The sequence below is a fragment of the Tamandua tetradactyla genome, chromosome 7, assembly GCF_023851605.1.
Source record: "Tamandua tetradactyla isolate mTamTet1 chromosome 7, mTamTet1.pri, whole genome shotgun sequence".
Classification (NCBI taxonomy): Eukaryota; Metazoa; Chordata; class Mammalia; order Pilosa; family Myrmecophagidae; genus Tamandua; species Tamandua tetradactyla.
Window position 1 is genome coordinate 20,685,103 of NC_135333.1, and position 8,610 is coordinate 20,693,712.

The window sequence follows — 8,610 nt, forward strand, 5'->3', positions numbered from 1 at the left end:
ATGGAATCTTGAATAGGGTGTGAGATTTTGTTGGTTTGTCCAGGTTAGTGTGATGCCCCAATATATGCCAGAGTAATATGGGCAGTGAATAAAGAAGTATTTGTCTGTGTGTTGGTGACTTTAAGAATTGTGTCCAATCTGTATTAACATTCTACCTCCTGTAGAAAGGCTTGACCAGTTTGCACTAGAAAAATATTTATAGAAACCAAATCAGTCATTTATTAGCCCTATAATATTTTTGTCCCCATCACTTTATATACTCTAAAATAACTTAGTTTTCCATTAAGCAAATATTTATATTTGATAAATATTTCCAATTATTTAAGTTGCAATTTCACAGAAGTACTGATTCAGTCCTCAATTAATTGCACTAATAGGTGGTAATAAGAAAGCAGTTTTATTTGTGTTATGCTTTATACAATGTTTGCAGAAGGTGGACCTACACTAATAAAGTTAGTATTTTCTTGTTCATTAGTACTGGTTTGAGGAAGGGAGAATCTATATCTGACCCACAGTCAAGTCTTTCGTCAATGACTGAGAGTTGACTGTTATCACTTGCCAATAGAAACTGGATTTTGAATCTTTTAAGAAGTGCACTTTGATCCGAAATAAAAATATAAAGTAAAAAAAAAAAAAAAAAAGAAGTATTTGCAAAGTCCCCTTGGACTTCCCCATTTTGAGAATTTCTGATATTCTCACAAGCAATGGGGACAACCAAATCAATAGACCGAGCCCTTGATCTTGGGGTTTGCCCCTATGAAATTTATCCCTGCAAAGGATAGGCTAAGCCTACTTAAAATTGGGCCTAAGAGTCACCCCCAGAGACCCTCTTTTGTTGCTCAGATGCGGCCTCTCTCTCTCTCTAAGCCAAATCAGCAAGTAAGGTCACTGCCCTCCCCTCTATGTCAGACATGACTTCCAGGGGTGTAAGTCTCCCTGGCAACATGGGACAGAAATCCCGGGATGAGCTGGGACCTGGCATCAAGGGATTGAGAAAGCCTTCTTGACCAAAACGGGAAAGAGAGAAATGAGACAAAATAAAAGTTTCAGTAGCTGAGAGATTTCAAATAGAGTTGAGAGGTTATCCTGGAGGTTATACTTATGCATTATATAAATATCCCTTTTTAGTTTATGGTGTATTGGAGAGGGTTGAGGGAAGTACCTAAAACTATTGAGCTGTGTTCCAGTAGCCTTGATTCTTTTTTTTTTTTTTTAATTTTTTTAACATATGATCATTCCATTCAACATATATAATCAGTAATTGACAATATCATCACATAGTTGCATATTCATCATCATGATCATTTCTTGGAACATTTGCATCAATTCAGAAAAAGAAATAAAAAGACAACAGAAAAAGAAATAAAACAAAAACAGAAAAAAAAATAAGTAAATAAATTATGCATACCATACCCCTTACCCTTCCCTTTCATTGATCACTAGCATTTCAATCTAAATTTATTTTAACATTTGTTCCCCCATTATTTATTTTTATTCCATATGTTCTACTCATCTGTTGACAAGGTAGATAAAAGGAGTATCAGACACAAGGTTTTCACAATCACACAGTCACATTATGAAAGTTATATCATTATACAATCATCATAAGAAACATGGCTCCAGTAGCCTTGATTCTTGAGGATGTTTGTATAAAGATATAACTTTTACAATGTGGATTGTGAAAACCTTATGTCTGATGCTTCTTTAATCCAGGGTATGAACAGATGAGTAAAAAAAAAACATGGCTAAAAATAAATAAATAAATGATAGTAGGAAAAAAAGAAAAAAAATGATAGTAGGGACAAAGGGTAAAATAAATTGGGTAAATTGAAATACTAGTTGTCAATGAGAGGGAGGGATGAGGTGTATGGGGTGTTTGAGTTTTTTCTTTGTATTTCTTTTTTCTGGAGTGATGTAAATGTTTTAAAAAATGATCATCATGATGAATACACTGCTATGTGATGATATTATCAGCCATTACTTGTACACCATGTCTGGAATGTATGTGTACATTCAATAAAAATATTTTTAAAAATGTAATGTTGGTTAGAAAAAATAGGATATAAAGTTACATACTTATTTTGGTAATGTGCTGGAAAAGTATACACCCAATTTGGGTGATGGTTTTAGGATGATATATTATGGGTTTTCCTTCCCAACTTTACAAAATTTTAATAAAGTGATTATATTATTTTTATAATGGAATGATTTTTAATTTAAGAAAAAAGCAAAAAACCTCATGGAAGAACAGTTGGAACCATATACCATTTTGATGAGAATTTTCAGAACTAAAAGCATCAGACTTACAGTCTGGCACTGGACACAGAGTTTGAAATTGGAATTATTCCCCCATGTCCGGACATGTACATATAGGTAGATAAATTGGCAATGACAGCGGTAAGTCAAAAGTGAACTGGGTGACGGCTTCATCTGAGGGAATCCCTGCAAGCCTGTGTTGGTGTTGACTAAAGGCCACCCACAGTGCCAATAGCCCCAGGGCAGGGCAAGCTGTCAGGGAACCAAATAAAATCGATACCACCCATGAGGCTAAACAGGGAATCTTTTAAGCAGTTCTCATGCCCAGGAAACTTCTCTGTAGGTAGTGTCATCATTTTATACAAAGGCAAGTCTGTGGACAGTCTCAACGAACATTAAAACTACTTTAAAAGCATTACAACATCTGATCCATGACTTAGAAGCTTTTCCTTAGAGTTCAGATGGCCACGTTCTGCTATTGGGCCCTGCTCCCAGGACAGTAACTTTGCCTCTCCTGGGAGAAGAGCCTTCCTCCTCCTCCTCCTCGTTCCTGCATTCCACCATGCATCCAGCATTCTGTACTGGAGAATAAGCCAGACGCTTGGTGTTATTGTTACTTTCTATTGTTATTGTTGCTCTTTTCTCACTGATATTACATATACTCCAAATTAAATGTTAATAGAAGGGTATTGCTGAGTGTCCTGAAGATTCATTCATTCATTTAGTCATTTGATCATTTATCTATCAAGGGTTAATTGAAACAGGCATAATTTATTACATATTGGAATTAAAGGGCACAGGAAACCATTTTCCCCCAGGTTTATAGACTAAGTCAGTATCATAGATGAAAAATAATTCTAAGGATCTTCTATAGGCTACTCCAGAAATTGCTGGGGGTGGGGGAAGGTCTTTGTGCTTAGGACCTCGTGACTGAATGAGCTTCTTAGGGAGGAAAGCTCCTGGGAGAATTGGGCCTCCAGGTTGAGGCAGGGAGTATTTGGCAGGGCCAATGAGTTTAGCTGTTGACACAGAAAGGGGAAGGAGAAGATATGAGGAAAAATGCCACATACTAGACAATTTTGCTAAGTCTTGAATAAGGGAACAGGAGGACTGTTACTTTTCGCCTTTTTTCTCTAAATTGACCTTGGAGTTCAATCCCTTTTTAGGTATTTCTACTAATAGGAAGTGTTCACAGTCACCTGCCTAGGAGAATTTCTAGGAACTTACTCAGCAGATTTCTTTGATGTCTGTGATTTGATGTATTCCAAGAAACCGCCTGAACAAATTCATAAACATTGAACTGGAAGGTAAAATTCTCAGGGTCAGCAGGCCTGCTAATTGCTTCCTTCCATTCCAGAACCTAGCAGTAGGATAGGCTACCTCATCCACTGAGCACATGCCTACTTCACCTTCGGGGTAGTCTAACCTTGGTGTCTTTGTCTTTGAGAGGATTTCTGGACAGTACAATAATTTTCTCAAGCCTAGGAGGTAGGAAGGTGAGGTGGAGGAACTTTCAAGTTCTTCTTGGTAAGCTTTAATTCCATCCTCATCTTCTAGGCAGGCACAGAATGATGCTCCTGTTCTCCTTTTCTCTCTTCATCTCCTTTGTCCCCACTTTCTCCTCCACCTCTCACTCCTCATTCTGGCCAAATCAACTGGGGAGGGAAGGAGTGGTATGGCCTCGAAAAGCTGCCTTCTGTCTCTGGAGCAAGCCCTGAATTTCCTCCATGAAGGCACCCACAGGTTGCTGAGGTCACTCAGCTTCAAAAGTTAGCTTCATCTAGGGTGGATCAGCTGGGCCAAAAGGCCATCTGGAGCATCACCCCAAAACCCCTCCATTGTCTCAGAGCAGAGCTGGGGCTGCCCCGGCTTCAAAGCTGCTGCCCTGGCCTCAGAGCTGCTGCTAATACCCATGGGTGAGAAAGATCCAGGTGTGGTGGAGGGACTGGGGATCAAGCAGGCAGGCCCAAGGTCTCAGCCCTTCTGGGGGTGAATGATCAGAACTCAGCCCCTCCAACTCACTCCAAAAAAAAGTTAAAATGACATTTTTAATGATGAAAGAAACAGTCCCAATATTATGAAACATTTGGAAAAATAGAGACTAGATCAAGAAAAAAAAATTCACCCATACTTCTACACCCTTTACAACCACTTATGTCCGAAAAAGTTTTTAGTTATTGGTCAGGCTGGTACTATAATGGGGACGTAGTCTGTATGAAGGAACCCACAAGTCCAATACAGCAAAGACGGACTACCCTTTGAGAATACAGTCAGCGAGAACTGACGAGATCAGTCCTCCGTAGCAACGGTGCAATCCAGTACATTGTCTGAAGTAAGTTTGCTGACATATATCAGTTTTCTCTCCTGAAAAAATGACAATAATACCTGAATTCCCTTCTTTTCAGAGTTGTGAGAATAGAATGGAATAAGAAAAAGTAGTAAGTTGAAAAGCCACTACTAAAGAGATATATCCTACCACGTCATGACTATTCAATTTATTTAAATGAAGATGCAATCAAATCACATAATTCAGAATTTTAAAAACCTTACTAATACCTCAGTTACTTGCCTACTTGTCTAACTTGGTGAACTATAATAGGTAATTGGCAAATATGTCTTACAAAAGTTGTACAGATCTAGTCTGAAATTATCAGTAAAGATGTGGTAGACTAATGCCCTATTTGTGCTTTTTAAAGGCCTTTATTGTGCTTAGCCTATTAGCTAATTACATTTGGGAACTAATGCTATGGAAGTATGACAAAAAAAGTAATGATGGAAAGTTAAAGAATAGAGAAAAATGGAAGACTTGGAATAGTCATACATTATATAGTTTTATACTCTATAATAAACTGTGGATGCAGTTCACCCTCTTATATCTCCACAAAACAATGTGCTATACTAAAGTAGAGAGCATAAATACATAAACAAGTTTTAGAGAAATTTGCTTTCTCTGCTTTCAGAAACACAAAATGATCACACTTACTCTGATTGGTTCTCAAGTTATTACAATTTTTTCTTTATATTTCCTAAGCATCATCTCTTCATACACAACCGGGTAGCCATCAGGTTTCATCCTGCCAGAATTAGAATCAAATCCCTTCTTGTAGGAGATAATGTATTTGCTTGTTTGTAATTGATTAGTCCCAGAGGAAGAACTTTCTGGAGAAAGTGGGCGGGTCAGCGAGAGGCTGGCCCTTCACTTGGGGCAGTTGGCTTCCAGGATGCCAAGTTCTACCCAACACCCAAGAAGGCTGGCGACACCCCACAGGAGGCCTGGAATTTTGGAAGAAACGTTTCCCCCTCTTTTTTTCTTGGACCGATTCTGGCCTAGAATAATCCACTCTCCACTCCCTCTCTTGAGGTAGACTTGACTGTCATTCCTGAGAGAACCTAAGAAGGGCATAAAACTGTCTTGAGATTTGCTTTGGAACTTCCTCTGGCCAGAGACTCAAGTCATTTGTGAACCATCACTTACGCAAACCTTTAACGTAGAAACTACAAAGGTAATAGAGAATGCAGAATGTGGACAGAGCTCCAAAAAAAGAGAACTGTTTTCTGTATTTTCCACAAGAGGAGAGAAAGACAAGAAAGAAATATGAAAAATGTGAATTGTTGAATCTAGGGTAAGGTGTATGGCTGTCAGTATACTATTTATAATTTTTTTATATGTTTATGTTTTTCATTAAAATGTTGGGAGTGGGGAAGAAAAAGGGGGGAAATCCTGGGCAGAGGATTGAGAAGAGGCAGGAAAAAATCCAGAAGAATATTATGAAACTTATGAAAGACAGATAGGAAAACGGCTTTGGAAAGGAGGGGAAAAAATAGATGCTTTTAGAGAGGGGGCATCAGGAAAAAGCTGAGAGGAGAAAGCGTGGTTTACCATTTTGCATCCTTCACTCAGTTCTATAACAACATACTCACCCAAAGTTTCTGTTTCTACTTTGACACTGTAATATGAGACTGGAAGTGCAAACATTTAACAGGAAAAATAACAGGAAAAAAATCTCCTTTCTGCTGTGTGAATGCTGCGTCCACACGCGACCTGTGTGGTTTCCTGGCCCACCCACAGTGCTTCCGTGTGGCCTTCCCTGCCCGCTGCCAGCCCGTCCTGCAGGGCCAAAGTGGATTCCCTCTCCTGAGCCTTTCAAGTAAAGGCTGGAAACTGAACGGTCATTTTATAGAGAACAGGGGCAGAGAGTGGCCTTTTGAGGGACTATTAAGCAGAGGACCCTGGTCGGAAGAGGAGCTGGGAAGAACCGCGCACGGCCGCGGCGGGGGAGGCCCGGGGGGAGCGAGAGGAGCCTGCCCGGCCCACTCTCCCGGGCTGCTGCGCCTTGTTTCCTCCATTCCTTTGAATACAAGAACCCGGATCGCTTTCTGTGTCCCCTGCTGACCCCGCCTTCTTTTAACTGAGCTCGCTCAAGTGGTGCCTGTTCCTCGTAATCAAATCAGCATGCCCGGAGTTTTGTCAAGCCGGTCGCGGTGGAGCCACGTGCGGAGCCCGCGAGGGGTCCAGCCTGGAGCCTGGAGCCAGGCGCGATCCCCCCTGTCGCGTCCGCACTGACCAAACTCTACTTTGTTCACGGCTGCAGTCCTAGCCTCCAGTAAAACCCCTGGCACGTTGTAAGCCCTCAGTACAGACTCAGAAGGAGTTAACTACTACGCTAGCTGAGGCTGGGCTGCAGGAGCTGCCCCTCCGCAGTCCAGCCTGTCCTTGCTCAGCTCTCTCTTTCCCCACCCCAGCTCTTCCAGTCGCTCAAGCCGCCCATCCCACTGCCTCTCTCCACAGCAGAGACATGTTTACCGAGGGCATATTTTGGGCCAGGCACTGTTCTAGATGAACTAACTGCTGTAATCTTCCTGAAACCTGTGGAGCAAATACTGTTATCATCCCTGGTTTACAAATGAGGAGGTGAAGGCAAGGAGACTAGTTACTTTCCAAGGGCACAAGAGTGTATGTAAATGAGCATTCAAGCAGTCTAGCTCCAGAATCTGCTCCTTTACAATTTTTTTAGTTTTGTGATAATAAAACCCAGCAATGCTCAGCAGCCTAAATAAAAGGGCAGAGGAAACTCCTTAGTTTTCAGAAAAGGAAAGAGAAAAAAGATTGTTTCTGGCATCATGATGGTAAGGAGGAGAACGAGCAGGCTCTGGTGACCCAGCACAGGCCACTGCCTTCTGGGGCACCAGGACCAGTGAGGGGTCAGAGGCGAATTCCGCCTCTCGGGCCATCTCCCCGGCCCGCCCTCAGTCTCAGAGAACTGGACCTCCCTCACTTTCGGTCTGGCTCCCGCCAGGCTGCTTTGGGGGCATTGCTTTATCAGACTGCGGGGCAGGGTCCTGGCAGAAGAGAGGTGGCAGGCTCAAAGAGGTGAAAGTAAGACAGGTTTAGTGAGAACACCATTCATAGAGGTGTCGGTAGGAAGCTGTTACTACCCAAGGGCTGAGGCAGAAGGGAGGAGACAGTGGTGCTGGGGCCAATGGGAGCTGATACTGTGGCAAGGGGCCGCGCGATGGAGAGCGGCCGCGCAGTGGAGAGGGGCTGTGGAGAGGAGCCGCGCTGTGAAGAGGGGCTGCGCCGTGCAGAGGGGCTGTGAGGGGTTGTGACGGGCTGTGGAGAGGGGTCGCGCCATGGAGAGGGGCCATGCGTGGAGAGGGGCCATGCGTGGAGAGGGGCTGTGCGTGGAGAGGGGCCATGCGTGGAGAGGGGCTGCGCCGTGCAGAGGGGCTGTGAGGGGCTGTGACGGGCTGTGGAGAGGGGTCGCGCCATGGAGAGGGGCCATGCGTGGAGAGGGGCTGCGCGTGGAGAGGGGCTGCGAGGGAGGGGTCGCACTGTGGAGAGGGGCTGCGCTGTGGAGAAGGGCGGCGCCGCGGAGTGGGGCTGCCTGGCGGTAATGGAGGCCTTCAAGTGAGGCCATCAACAATTTGCAGGAAAATAACTAGCTCTCCTCCCCTCTCTCCTCCTGCCCGTAGTCGTGCAGAGATCTCTGGAAGTTTGAGAGCAAGGGCACCTGGTGATGGATACAGCGCAGGCAGAGAAGGGAGATCTGGGAAAAACGGAACACAGCAAGCCCAAAGACGTTTCTTCACTCTTGAATTGTCCGCTTCTCTCCTTGCTATTGGTTTCTTTCCAATAGCAAGATTGGGAGATTTTCCTTTCTAAAAAGAAGATTCCCTCAACATTTTTTTCCCCTCTACTACTCCATCTCTCCCCTTCCTTTCATGGACAAGTTCTTCACCCTTTTACCATCTGTTAACTCTAAAAATCCTTATTGCATTTTGGATTAAAAACACAATATTGAATTATACAATATTCAAGCACTACAAAGATATATAAAATAGAAATTAAAAGTC